This window comes from Callorhinus ursinus, unplaced genomic scaffold (assembly GCF_003265705.2).
Source record: "Callorhinus ursinus isolate GAN/ISIS: 27379988/994484 unplaced genomic scaffold, GSC_fseal_2.0 scaffold25, whole genome shotgun sequence".
Taxonomy (NCBI): Eukaryota; Metazoa; Chordata; class Mammalia; order Carnivora; family Otariidae; genus Callorhinus; species Callorhinus ursinus.
This window is the reverse complement of record NW_027397087.1, coordinates 18052268-18065365: the sequence shown is the minus strand read 5'-3', so window position 1 is coordinate 18065365 and position 13098 is coordinate 18052268. Positions and strand designations below refer to the sequence as shown.

Genomic DNA, 13098 nt, shown 5'->3' with positions numbered 1-13098 from the left:
ATAGGTTTGTCAATACATGAAGAAAGCAATGATTTCAACTCACTCAGACTGAAGAAAAAAAACTTCAACTTTGTTATAGCTCCTGTTTTATTTTGTTGAGGTAGTAAGAAGGGATTGTGCCACTGAAATAGTGTCTTATATTAGCAGACAAGCAGGATTCTATAAAAAGTCCTATTAGCCCATGTGATACCAAGTAGGTATCATGAAGATATGTGAGACCTTGACATTATTCTGATTATTCTTCAGTCCATCCTAGCAGGCTCTATGGCATTTAGCACCACAGCTTTCCAGACTGTACACCAAATATAACTGCTGTCATTTTTCAGCTAACCCTAGTGAGGGTATGAAGAAAGCCACAACATGCAAGGCCATCCATACAAAATATTTCTGGACTCTCATCAAAGGGAGAACCACATGCTTGATTGGAGAGTACCCAATTTTTAAAAAATGAATCAGAATAGCAGATAACTTTCCTGAAATATTCTTCTTCCTTTGCTTCTCATTTTCTCCAAGGCTGAACAAAGCTTACAACATAAAAAAATGTAAGTTTCCGGGGCACCTGGGTGACTCAGTCATTAAGCGTCTGCCTTCGGCTCAGGTCATGATCCCAGGGTCCTGGGATCGAGCCCCGCATCGGGCTCCCTGCTCGGCTGGAAGCCTGCTTCTCCCTCTCCCACTCCCCCTGCTTGTGTCCCCTCTCTTGCTCTCTCTCTCTCTCTAATAAATAAATATTAAAAAAAAGTGTAAGTTTCCTATCAGATTCACACTGAAGTTTGGCACTATTGAAAAATATTTTTTTTATTTTACTAAAAACAAATTAAAAAAAAAAAAAAAAAAAAAAAGAATGGGCGCCTGGGTGGCTCAGTTGGTTAAGCGACTGCCTTGGCTCAGGTCATGATCCTGGAGTCCCGGGATCGAGTCCTGCATCGGGCTCCCTGCTCTGCAGGGAGTCTGTTTCTCCCTCTGACCCTCCCCCCACTCATGCTCTCTCTCAAATAAATATCTCAATTCTCTCTCTCAAATAAATAAATAAAATCTTTTAAAAAAAAGTGAGTTAAAGAGATCTCACATCTAGTACAGGATCCATGGCTAAATTCGCTTATAATCAAAGCAGTTCACAGTTCTAGGCCTCAGTTCCTCATCAGGAAAATGATGTAGCTAAACTACATGACTTCTATGGTCTCTTCCAGCTCTAAAGTTTTATAATTTTAACAAAAGGTTCAGGATTTCCACTTCTGATTTCTCTCTCTCTAAAATAAATAAATCTTTAAAAAACAAAACAAGGATGGCTGGGTGGCTCAGTCGGTTAAGCATCTACCTTTGGCTAAGGTCATGGTCCCAGGGCCCTGGGATCAAGTCCCACAACGGGCTCCTTGCTCAGTGGAGAACCTGCTTCTCCCTCTGCCTGTTGCTCCCCGCTTGTGTGCGTGCACACTCTCTCTGACAAATAAAATCTTTTTAAAAAATAAATAACAAAACAAAATTTCCATAACTGACAAAAAACCCCAACTCACAGACCCAAGTACTCAATGAACTGCAAGCAGGAATTATACAAAGAAACACATACCTAGGTATATCACAGCCAAACTGTTGAAAATGGGGCGGGGGGAGAGCAACTCTTAAAAGCAACCAGGTAAAAGAGAGTTAACTATGTACTAGGGAGGTACAATAGGAGTAATGACTGATTTATCACTAAAAATGATGAAAGCCAGAGACAACAGAACATCACTCTTCAAGTGCCAAAAAAAGGGAAATAACCCAGAATTTTGTACCTAGAGAAATGAAGATGAAATGAAGATCTTCATTCAAAAATGAAGATGAAATAAAGATATTTTCAAAGAGACAAAAGTGAAAAGAACTGGTCTCCCTCATGTGGGAAACAAAGGCAGAAGAAAAATTATTAAATTTCCTTACTACCTACAGACCATTGACGAGTCCTTGAAACAGGCAAAGTGACATTCCTCTAGGGACTCAACTGCCTCGATGTTGACATTTTGCTAAGGGCAAAAGGCAATCCTAGCTCGACCCCCTGCCCCAGGATCCAGTAAGCCTACTATAACATATAAAAATTCTTTTGGAAATGTCCTTTATCTCTAAAACCCCCCAAGATAGACGTTAGCAATCACCCCCCCGGAAGCATATGGCCCACCGATATATATCTGAAGGGTCTCATGACTAAGGTTTTATTAGACAGTAATGAATGACCTTTTCCTAACAATAGGTAGCCCCTTCAAGGTCTTAGAAACCTTGCTTCCAAATTCCTTAGAGACTTCCCCTATCCCTAACCCCCAACTTGAAAGTATATAATACACCACTCCTCTTCATGACCCCAGTGTAGCTCTTTCTGCCCATGGGTCCTGTCCCCATGCTTTAATAAAACCACCTTTTTGTACCAAAGATGTCTCAATAATTCTTTCTTGGCCATCAGCTTCAAACCCTAACATCTTTCCTACATCACCTCAGACTTTTGCTAAAGAAATGCTAAAAGTTCTTAGGCTGAAGGAAAATGACAACAAATGGAACCTGCATAAAGGAACAAAATCTCCAGAAAGGATAAATAATTGAAAATATAAAAGGTCTTTTGAGTATTATGCTGAGCGAAATAAGTTAATCAGAGAAAGACATGTATCATATGACCTCACTGTTTATGAGGAATTCTTAATCTCAGGAAACAAACTGAGGGTTGCTGGAGTGGTGGGGGGTGGGGGGGAGGGGGTGGCTGGTGATAGACATTGGGGAGGGTATGTGCTATGGTGAGCACTGCGAATTGTGCAAGACTGTTGAATCACAGACCTGTACCCCTGAAACAAATAATACATTATATGTTAAAAAAAAAAAAGATAGCAGGAGAGGAAGAATGAAGAGGGGGAAATCGGAGGGGGAGACGAACCATGAGAGACGATGGACGCTGAGAAACAAACAGGGTTCTAGAGGGGAGGGGGTGGGGGGATGGGTTAGCCTGGTGATGGGTATTAAAGAGGGCACGTTCTGCATGGAGCACTGGGTGTTATGCGCAAACAATGAATCATGGAACACTACATCAAAAACTAATGACGTAATGTATGGTGATTAACATAATACATAAAAAAAGAAAAAATATAAAAGCTCTTTAAAAACAAAAAGTTATCTACATTTTTGTTTTTTTTAAAGATTTTATTTATTTGAGAGAGAGCGCATGCACACGAGCAGGGGGAGGGGCAGAGGGAGAGGGAGAAGCAGACTCCTCGCTGAGCAGAGAGCCCAACCCAGCACTCAATTCCAGGACCCTGGGATCATGACCTGAGCCAGAGGCAGACGCTTAACTGACAGCCACCCAGGCACTCCCTGTCTACATGTTTAAATGTCTTTAAGAGATCAGTGATTATTTAGGGGTGCATCATCGGGTTCCCCGCTCGGCGGGAAGCCTGCTTCTCCCTCTCGACTCCTCGTGCTTGTGTTCCCTCTTTCACTGTCTCTCTGTCAAATAAATAAATAAAATCTTAAAAAAAAATGTTTTAAAGAGACTAGCGATTATTTAAAGCAAAATAATAAATGTATTGTGAGGTTTACAGCCCATGTAGAAATAAAATACAAGAGCACAAAGTGCTGGAAGGGGGTGAACTGAATCATGCGATCGTAAGGTTTACAGCATTGGTGAAGTAGGTTAGATTATTTTTTTTAAAGATTTTATTTATTTATTTGAAAGAGAGAGAGTGAGTGAGAGAGAGAGCATGAGCAGGGGGAGGGGGAGAAGCAGGCTCCCTTGCCGAGCAGGGAGCCTGACGTGGGGCTCGATTCCAGAACCCTGGGATCATGACCTGAGCTGAAGGCAGTTGCTTAACCGACTGGGCCACTCAGGTGCCCCAGTTTAGATTATTTTAAAAAGACTATGATAACTAGTGAAAGTCTCATGGGTCATCTTTAAACACCTTCTTCCTTTTTGGTCATTACGTTTACTTAATAACATGGCCATCAATGGAGAGTAAAAGGAAGGATAAAAAGAAAACTAAATAAATCACCAACTGCAAGTAGTTTTTGTGTACTTTTACATCAATCATAATATAAACCAATATGTTAATATTAAAGTACCATCACAGATTCATATAGTTCCAAAGGAAATGGAAATCAACATGTTAATCAAGATAAACATACATATTTTAACTGAAATAACTCTGAGGGGCTGTACTTTACACTTTAAAAGTATACACTTTTAAAACAGTAAAAAATTATACTATGGAACATGGCCCCAAAGTTCAAATTGGAGGATATAAATATGTTTGGTACATATTCATCCCACATTATCAACTATTATAAAAGCAATTAATGAAAAAACAGGATTTGTTTATATAATAAAGGCACTGAACACGAGAACAGAATTTTTAATATCTGAAATTTCAAAGAATGTAAAAACAAAAACAACAAGCTTGATTAAGAATGTATTATGTGGGAAGCATTGTATGGGACATATACTCTTCTACTATATCCTAACTACACTGTAAAATGGTTTCTATGATCTTTACTTCAGAGAATTAAAATAATGCATTCAACATCACACATCAATGAGAGAGCCAAGATTCCAATCTCAGGTTGTAAACCAAAGCCCAAGACCTTCTCTCAAATAATAATGAAATTATTTTATTGACCAGTACACACTCCCCCACCTCTTTTGGTTTCCTACAAGACGTCTGTTCCTACAGACGGGACATTCTTCTGCATAACCAAAATGTAATCATCAAAATCAGGAAATTAACACTGGTATAATGCTACCATCTAGGGACGCCTGGGTGGCTCAGTTGTTAAGCATCTGCCTTCAGCTCAGGTCATGATCCCAGGGTCCGGGGATCGAGTCCCGCATCGGGCTCCCTGCTCGGCGGGAAGCCTGCTTCTCCCTCTCCCGCTCCCCCTGCTTGTGTTCCCTCTCTAGCTGTCTCTCTCTCTGTCAAATAAAATCTTTAAAAAAAAAAAAATGCTACCGTCTAATACTCAGATCCCATAATGTACTTAAGAGCTAGAGGACCCAGTCCAGAATTACATGTCACACTGACTACAACACAATGTTTAACATACTTTTTTCCCTTTAGAAGTTTAAAGGAATCAAACATTTTCTACAGTGCACAAAAATTTACTGAGCACTTGGCATGTGCTAGGCACTATTTGATGGTACAGTGGATAACAGGACAGCTAAGTTTCTTCTGCTTCCAAAGAGTTTACACTCCATTTACAATGTAGTGAGGAAAGATTAATAACCTAATAACATAACTTTAGATTTGTCTAAATGCTATGATTGAGTGGCTGGGAAATGGCCATCTAAGGAGCTGAAATCTAAATGACAAGGTACGAGCACTGCTGAGAGAGAGAAGAGCATCCCCAACAGAGGAAACAGCAAATAAACCTAAAGCAGGACAGAACATGGTATTTTGGAGGAAAAGATGCCAGTGTAGCCACAGCATCCTGAGCAAAGGGAGACGGGAATGATAAGGCGTTAAGATGGGACAGGTAGAAAGAAACACCTGAGGCAAGATTCTGCATTTTATAACTAAGCGCAAAGGAAAGCTACTGAAGGATTTAAGCAGACAATTGCATGATTTCATTCACATTTTTAAAAAGGATGAATTCTGGCTACTGGGAGGACAACAGACTGAAGATAACAGAGTGAAAGTAGAACCAGTTAGCTATTTCAGTAGGCCAGGTGAGATGATGGTGGCTAGGACTAGGCTACTACAAATAAAAATGTAAAACAGGAGACAGATTCAAATAATATTCTGGAGACCAAGAGAAGTTGGTGATGGATCAGATATGGGGGATAAGGGAAAGACGATTTAAGGATAACTCCTACATGCCAATTACTGAGATGGGGAAAACTGGGAGAATAATATGGGAAAGAGTTCTATTTTGGATACGTTACGCCTATTCATAGAGTGTCTATTTAGATAACTGGTAACATCAAGCACACAACTAGATAATGTGTCTGGAGCTCAGGCGAGAAGTCTAAAGCGTAAATCTGAGAATTACCCACGTGCAGATAGCACTTAATAAATTGAAACCACTTGGGCAAAGAATTTAGAAAGGGGGAGAGAGCAGGAACTGAACTCTGGGATATGCCTGCCAATACATGGAGGCAGGTAGACGACAGAAGCCTGTAAAAACTTATGACAAGGTGTGAGGCAGGAGAAAAACAAGAAGAATATGTCTCATAAGCTAAGAAAAGCAGGTGAATATGCAGAAAACAATAGTCAACTATACTGAAAACTGTTACAAGATCTTGTAAGATGGATTTGGTAAATCAAAGTCACTGGTGTCTTGATTAGAGCAATTTCAAGTGGTAAGATGGTTTAACAGAAGTCAGTCTGGAATAGGTTGAGGAGCAAAGTGAAGAGAACGCACAAAGACAACTCTTGAAAATTTGCCTGAAAGATGATCAGAGAAATGAGAAACTATACAATAGCTTGAGGAGAAAATGGAATCCGAGGGGTTTGTAACAGATTTCTATATCCATACTGTTCAATATGGTAGACAATCACAGAACAAATGAAATGTGGTGAGCAGGGCTGAGAAACTAATTTTTTTCTAAATAAATTTTTATTTAAATAGCCACATGTGGGGCGCCTGGGTGGCTCAGTTGGTTAAGCGTCTGTCTGCCTTAGGCTCAGGTCATGATCCCGGAGTCCCAGGATCTGAGCCCTGTGTGGGGCTCCCTGCTCAGCAGGGGAATCTGCTTCTCCCTCTGACCCTCCCGCCTCTCGTGATCTCGCTCACTCACTCTCAAATAAATAAAATCTTTTTAAAAAATAAATAAATGGCCACACGTGGCCAGACTGGACAGTAGAGAGCATATCTGTATACTAATAAAGACGACCGAACAGAAAGGGAAAAATTAAGAGATGAGTCGTTAAGAAGTGAAGAGAAGGAATCCAAAACACAAGCAGAAGAATCTACAGGGATAAACATGAGTGAAGCAAAGCATGAAGTTACAGCAACCGGTGGGAACCAATAAAATTTAAAATCAGAGTATGTCTTAAGCCTGGTTGAAATCTCAAGCATAAGACTAAATTACAGAAGGCTATAAAAGCTAAGCAGGAGGGCTTCAGAAGGTAATTTATATCTACTGAGTCTGCATTCAGTGCCAGGCATTTTCTAAGTGAAAAACTATTTCTGCTACTCAGAACTAGTACCTGTAAGTCTTATTTTACAAACAAGAGTACTGATGCTCTGAGAAGTAAAGCAACTTCACTGAAATCACATACATAGTAAATGTCAAGATTTGGACACAGGCCAGTCTGATTTACTTTAGGATTAGATTCTTACCACTACCTAAGGTTGGAGGCTAAGAACCAATGTTTCTAAGCCTGGAAATAATATAAAAAATAGCAGATCGGGCGCCTGGGTGGCTCAGTCGGTTAAGCAACTGCTTTCAGCTCAGGTCATGATCCTGGAGTCCCAGGATTGAGTCCCACACCAGGTTCCCCGCTCAACGGAGTCAGCTTCTCCCTCTGACCTTCCCCTCTCATGCTCTCTCTCTCTATTATTCTCTCTCTCTCAAATAAATAAAAACCTTAAAAAAAAAAAGTAAAAATATTTTTAAAAAAATAGCAGATCAATCTGGCAGCTAACAAGTACCAATGAGCCCAGAAGTAGTAGGCCAGAGGTAAAAACTGTCCCCTCCATGCTATCAAGATAATTAAGGAACATTTATTTAACAACTATTTTTAATTTTTTTTAAATTCAAGTGAAAATACCTTTATTAAGACAAACAGGAAAACACAAATTCTTGCAACTTAGATTATCTACTTTACTGAATACAAGAGTATCAATCAGAAAACTGGCAGTGCTTTATAATAACTACTAAAATCATATCTGGGCCAAAAAAAAAAAAATCCTATCTGGGCATACTGAAAAAGTAGGCAGTTAGAAACCGACCATCTCTCCAATTTGTAATTGAAGGAGGAAATTATTAAACTGAGCCTAATCAGTTATTAAATTACAGCTTATTTTAAATTTCGTTTTGATATAAATCAACTAGATCTGAGCTGTCCAATATGGTAGCCACTAGCTACTTGCAGCTATTTAAAAATAATTAAAATTAAGTTAAAAATTCAGTTCCTCAGGTGCACTAGCCACGGTTAAGTGCTCAGTAGTCACATGTGGCTAGTTGGCTACTTCAATGAACAAAGAATAGAGTACTTCCATCATCACAGAAAGTTCTATTGAACAATGATTAATTAGACCTTCAATTTTCCTTTTGACTTTTTTTCAGGAGAGCCACTAAAAGGAGTAACTTAGAAGACCTGAGTTTTCCAAATCAGTCACTAACCAGCTGAGCAACAATGTAGGCACCATTTAACAGTGTTTCTAGAAATGAATGTGCATTTGAATCACCTGAGAATCCTGTGAAAATGCAGATTCTAATTCAGTAGGTCTTGGGAGGGGGTCAAGAATTCTGCACTAACAAAATCTTAGGTGATGTTAGTACTGCTAGTCCAGCAATCACACTTTGAGTACTAAGATCTTAGTTCTCTCTGGGCCTCAGTTTCCTCAAGCAACTGGGGCAAGATAATGGTCATGACCCTTCTGTAAACACTAACATTTTATAGTTTGTACAGAATTAAATGCAGAGATTTCACTTTCTGAAGAAGTTTCTTCCCTGAAGTAAATGCTAGGATTCTAACAAACAATAATTGTGCTACCATTTTTTTCCATGAAAAGACATACTAAATTTAAATGAAAATCAATGGAAAAATGTGATTTGCCATATAAATACGCAATCTCTGTACAAGTTTTCAGAAATGGATTTAAAAGACATGTATGAAAGACAAGCCATTAAGAACCACCAGAGGGGCGCCCTATATTTTCTAAATACACAGCTCACAGAAGAAAAAAACAATGTTGGACTCAGCCTGTACTACACCACTGTTACCTTAAAAGCATCAGCTCCACATGAAAAGCGACTCCCCAGAAAAAGCCATTAACTACAATAACATTATTGTTGTTTTGTTTTTGTAAAGTTTCAGTCAGGGCTCTGAGCAATAAAACTGACCAAAATCCCCATACCACTAACAGGCTACAGAGTACCAGTCCACAAAACAGGCTGAAGGAGCTGACATGGGGCAGCCAATGATGCCACAAAGAACTTACCTTTGGGCAATCTTTCTATTTTAATAGGGGCCCTAGATCATACACGGTTCAAACGGGCAATGCAAACAATGAAGTGGACAGCAGTGGTGTGGCTCACCATTTCATAAGGCAGTACCTCATAGAAAGGAGACAGGCTAAAATATCCAGTTTGTTCATAAATTCTGAATTATGCACGACAGGTAATTACTTACACTCTTAAACAAACAAACAAAAAACTGGAGGGCGCCTGAGTGGCTCAGATGCTTAAGCATCTGCCTTTGCCTCAGGTCATGATCCCAGGGTCCTCAGATCGAGCCTGCTTCTCCCTCTCCCTCTCCCTCTGTGCTCCCTCCCCAACCCCCCCATCTTTGCGCTCTCAAATAAATAAAATCTTAAAAAAAAAACCAAAAACCTAGAAATACATGTTCAACTTCTAGGTGTTTGGATGTTTTGAAAATTTACAACACTTTTTTATATTTGTATTTTTATATTTATTTTAGTAGGAAATATATTTTAAAGTTTAAATTAAACTTCATTAAAGTCCTGTATAAATGTCAGGCTCTTCCAAAATCTTTCCAAAGATTTAATTCACATTAACAATACACTTTACTACCTACAAAACTCTTCAAATAAATCACTTTGAGAAGATAAATAGTATACAAAGAAAACCTAAGGGATGGGGAGTTTTTTTCTTCTCACTTTAAAAACAAACTGCTATTCTCAATATCTTATTACCAAATTTCAGTGTGGGTCCTAAATTTGGAACCATACATTCTGCCTATCTTTAAAAAAGACTGATGAGGAGCGCTTGGCTGGCTCAGTCGGTGGAACACGTGACTCGATCTCAGGGTTGTGGGTTCGAGCCCCACGATGGGTGTAGAGATTACTTACAAATAAAAATTTTTTTAAATCTTAAAAAAAAAAGACTGATGGAAAAGTGCCTATAACAATACCTACTTCAAGTTGTCTTTTGTAAAACAGAAAATTCATATATATCGTAAATTCATATATAAATTCATACAGATCAGGTAAATGCACTATTATATAATTCTGTCAGAGTGAAATGCTCATGTTCAGAGTCATATCTGATTAATACTTCTACACGTATACAACACTTAAATTTCTAGATATTATAAAGATAACTTTTACATTACCAATGAGAACATAAGGCTAATTTCTCACACCATAAAATTCTTTTATAAATAATCTGTAACAAATCTTTCTTAATAAGGCAAGAACTGCTAGTATGAAACATTTAATTGTAGCAACTGACCAGCAATTATTTTACCTCCTCTCAACAAATGTTATAAAATTCCACCTGTAGGATATCTGATCTCCTTTTAAAATGCAATTTAAGAAGCCATTACTCTTTGAGAAACTGTGGCTCCTCTTGAGAGAGAATTATAATGTGGACAAAAACATTTTAGCCCTATCATTTAAAAAAATACAGTGCATAAAAAAAAAAGGGCCACGTAGCAGTCCGTGGGCAGTATGAGTCATCACCCAACTCAAAACTTGCAGCACTTCTAAGCTTCCTCCTACCAGACCCCATCCCCTTCAGTAATGTACCCTGAGTCAGCAAACCTCACTATTTTGTCAGTTATGAATTCTCATGATGTTTAAATGAACTTATGCAAAAACACTGCAACACATTTAGTACTAACACTTGTCATCAGAACATGTGCTGTATCTATTAGAAAATTAACCCATCTTCAAATCAATCTTTAGATTAGATTCCTTCTTAATCACAAAAAGTAGCCAAACACTACATTTAATCCTCCTTTGCAAGTAACCAAACTCCAAAATACGGTCATATATAAAGGTTTTTATAAACAATTCTCTGTTTCCCAGTTTATTTTTTTTCCTGAACAGTAATACCTAAATAATAAAACATGTCCTGCTAAAATCTGGCATATTTCCTAGATGACTGCAATTACTGAATTTAGAACACCAATAAGCAATTTGACAAGTTTCACCACGCAATTCTTATTAAGTGATGTAACATATATATGTGAAAGGACTTTACACTCTCTGGCACATAGCAAGCAAGCCCTTCATAAACGTGTTTGAACAACTACTCGTTAGAGATGTTAGAGATTCTTCCACCCAATTCAATATTATTTTCAAACATTAAAATCTGACATCTCTAAGAAGAAACTCCAGACGTAGTTCTGTTTCAGGGCCAGGCCCTGTTTGGACAGGACCCTACATTCTTCTAGTCAAATTACTGTTTCCACCTCAGTTTCCCAAGGTTGAAGAGAGTGAATATGTCCATCAGAACCTTAAAAAAATAACAAGGCTAGAAGAATCAAGCAATCAGAAAATTACTCTGGACCTGTTTGAGCTCCATTTTGTCCCCGTTAATTTTTTTTTCCCTTGACAAATCATCTTGTATCGTTAAAAAAAAAAAGTTAATACTGACTTCTAAGAACATTTTTAGCATTGAAGAAAACAACAGGAATTTTGCTGCAAATGCAGTAAGGCTTCTAATTCCACCACTTCACTGGACCTTTGCCAATGAGCAAGCAAAAGAAAAAATGAAACAGGAAAGGAATCAAAAAGATCCTGCTTCACAGAGCTCCCACATAACACCTGCAAATACTAAGCCAAGGAACAAAAGGCGGCCAAAAGACCTTTACTTTTCAACGCACCTCACCAAGTCAGATAAAAACGCACAGCGAAGCGAAGAGGCCCTTTTTAGTGAACTGACAAAACAAGTTTCCATTTGTGTACTTTCACAAACCAACGCTTAACGTCCCGAATGCAGCAAAGAAAAGGCTGCAGCAGGGTGGGGGGAACCGGGGGAGGAAAGAAATTAGGAATTCCGGCCCAGACAAGTTTTCTTTACCTCATTTACGGCTAGAACTGAAAACTTGGGCAGAGGACTCCGGGGCTCTGAGACCAGCCGGGTGAGTGGTGCGCTACGCAATTCGCCGAGTCCACTGGAGACTTTGCCCGGCCGGAGTCAGCTGAGACCGAGTCACCGGAGTGGGATGGGGGAGGAGACGCGGGAGCATTTCGAAGGCAGCGTGCCAGGAAGGCGAGACTCCGCGCCACCTCACGCTCCCCGGGCCGCCCCTCCCGGCCGCCGCCCCTAGCCCGCCGGCTGGGGCGGGCTTCGAACCCGCGGAGCCCGGCGCTGGTGGCCGTGCCGCAGCCGAGCGGCTGGGCCCCGGGGCTGGCGGGTGCGGCCCGGCCCGGCGGCCGGCAAGGGGCGTGCCGGGTGGGAGGGGCGCGCCGGCCGCTCTGCCGGCCCCACGCGGGGACCCCGGCCCGCCGCCCGCCGGCCCGCGCGGGGACGCGCCGGCCAGGCCCGAGCTGGCGGGCCGGCGGACGGGCGGGCCGGAGACGGAACAAAAGCGCCTTTGTTGAGCGGCGGCCGCCGGAGGGTCACACACAATGGAGGAGGGAGCCGGCTCCGCCGCCGCCGCCGGGCCCGCCGCGGCGCCCTCCCGAGCCGCCCCGCGGGCGCGCCCCACACACGTACACACACACACTCACGGGACTTCTCCGGCTCATCGAGGGAGTGCGGGGCCCGCAGACAGCCCCCAGTGTCGGCTCAGGTCTCCGGCTGTGCTGGCGGCAGCGGCGTCTCCAAGGCTCTCGCTTTGCCGCAGTCGCCGCCATGTAACCCCGACCCGCGAGAGAGGGCGAGGGAGAGGGGGCGGGGTCTCTTGCGCCACGCCCCCTCGCGTCACAGGCTCACTCCACGGGTTCCCCCGCCCCCGCCCGGCCCCGAGCGCCTGCACGCGCCGGAATTTCCAACGCTGGTGACTGGGCTCCGCGCGCTGCGGGGGCGGCTGGAGAGGCACGCGGTCTCGTCAGCCGTCTCGGGTGGGCTGAGCTGGGGGGCTGGCGGGGAGGTGGGCAGATGGGCCCTTACCCCAGCACCACAGCTCAAAGTGACCAAACTCCGGGGGGGGGGGGGGGGGGGGGGGCGGGTTACTGCGCACCCAACACTGGCAAGCCACCGGCGATCCAAGAGGAATGAGCCTTCGTCCATGTGCC

At 41.8% G+C, this 13098-nt stretch overlaps 1 protein-coding gene across 2 annotated transcripts in view; it reads right to left on the bottom strand.

Annotated features, from left to right (window-relative positions):
- The window catches only part of MAPK6 (mitogen-activated protein kinase 6), a 38945-nt gene extending 26191 nt beyond the window's left edge, over window positions 1-12754 (bottom strand). Inside the window, exon 1 of one of the 2 annotated variants that reach the window (XM_025883934.2) lies at window positions 12592-12754. The gene's annotated coding sequence lies outside the window, so the exon portion shown is untranslated. Of the gene's footprint in view, window positions 1-11938; window positions 12237-12591 lie in introns of those variants that run through there. The other variant, XM_025883935.2, reaches the window with a different exon arrangement.
- Between the last annotated feature and the right edge of the window lie 344 nt (window positions 12755-13098).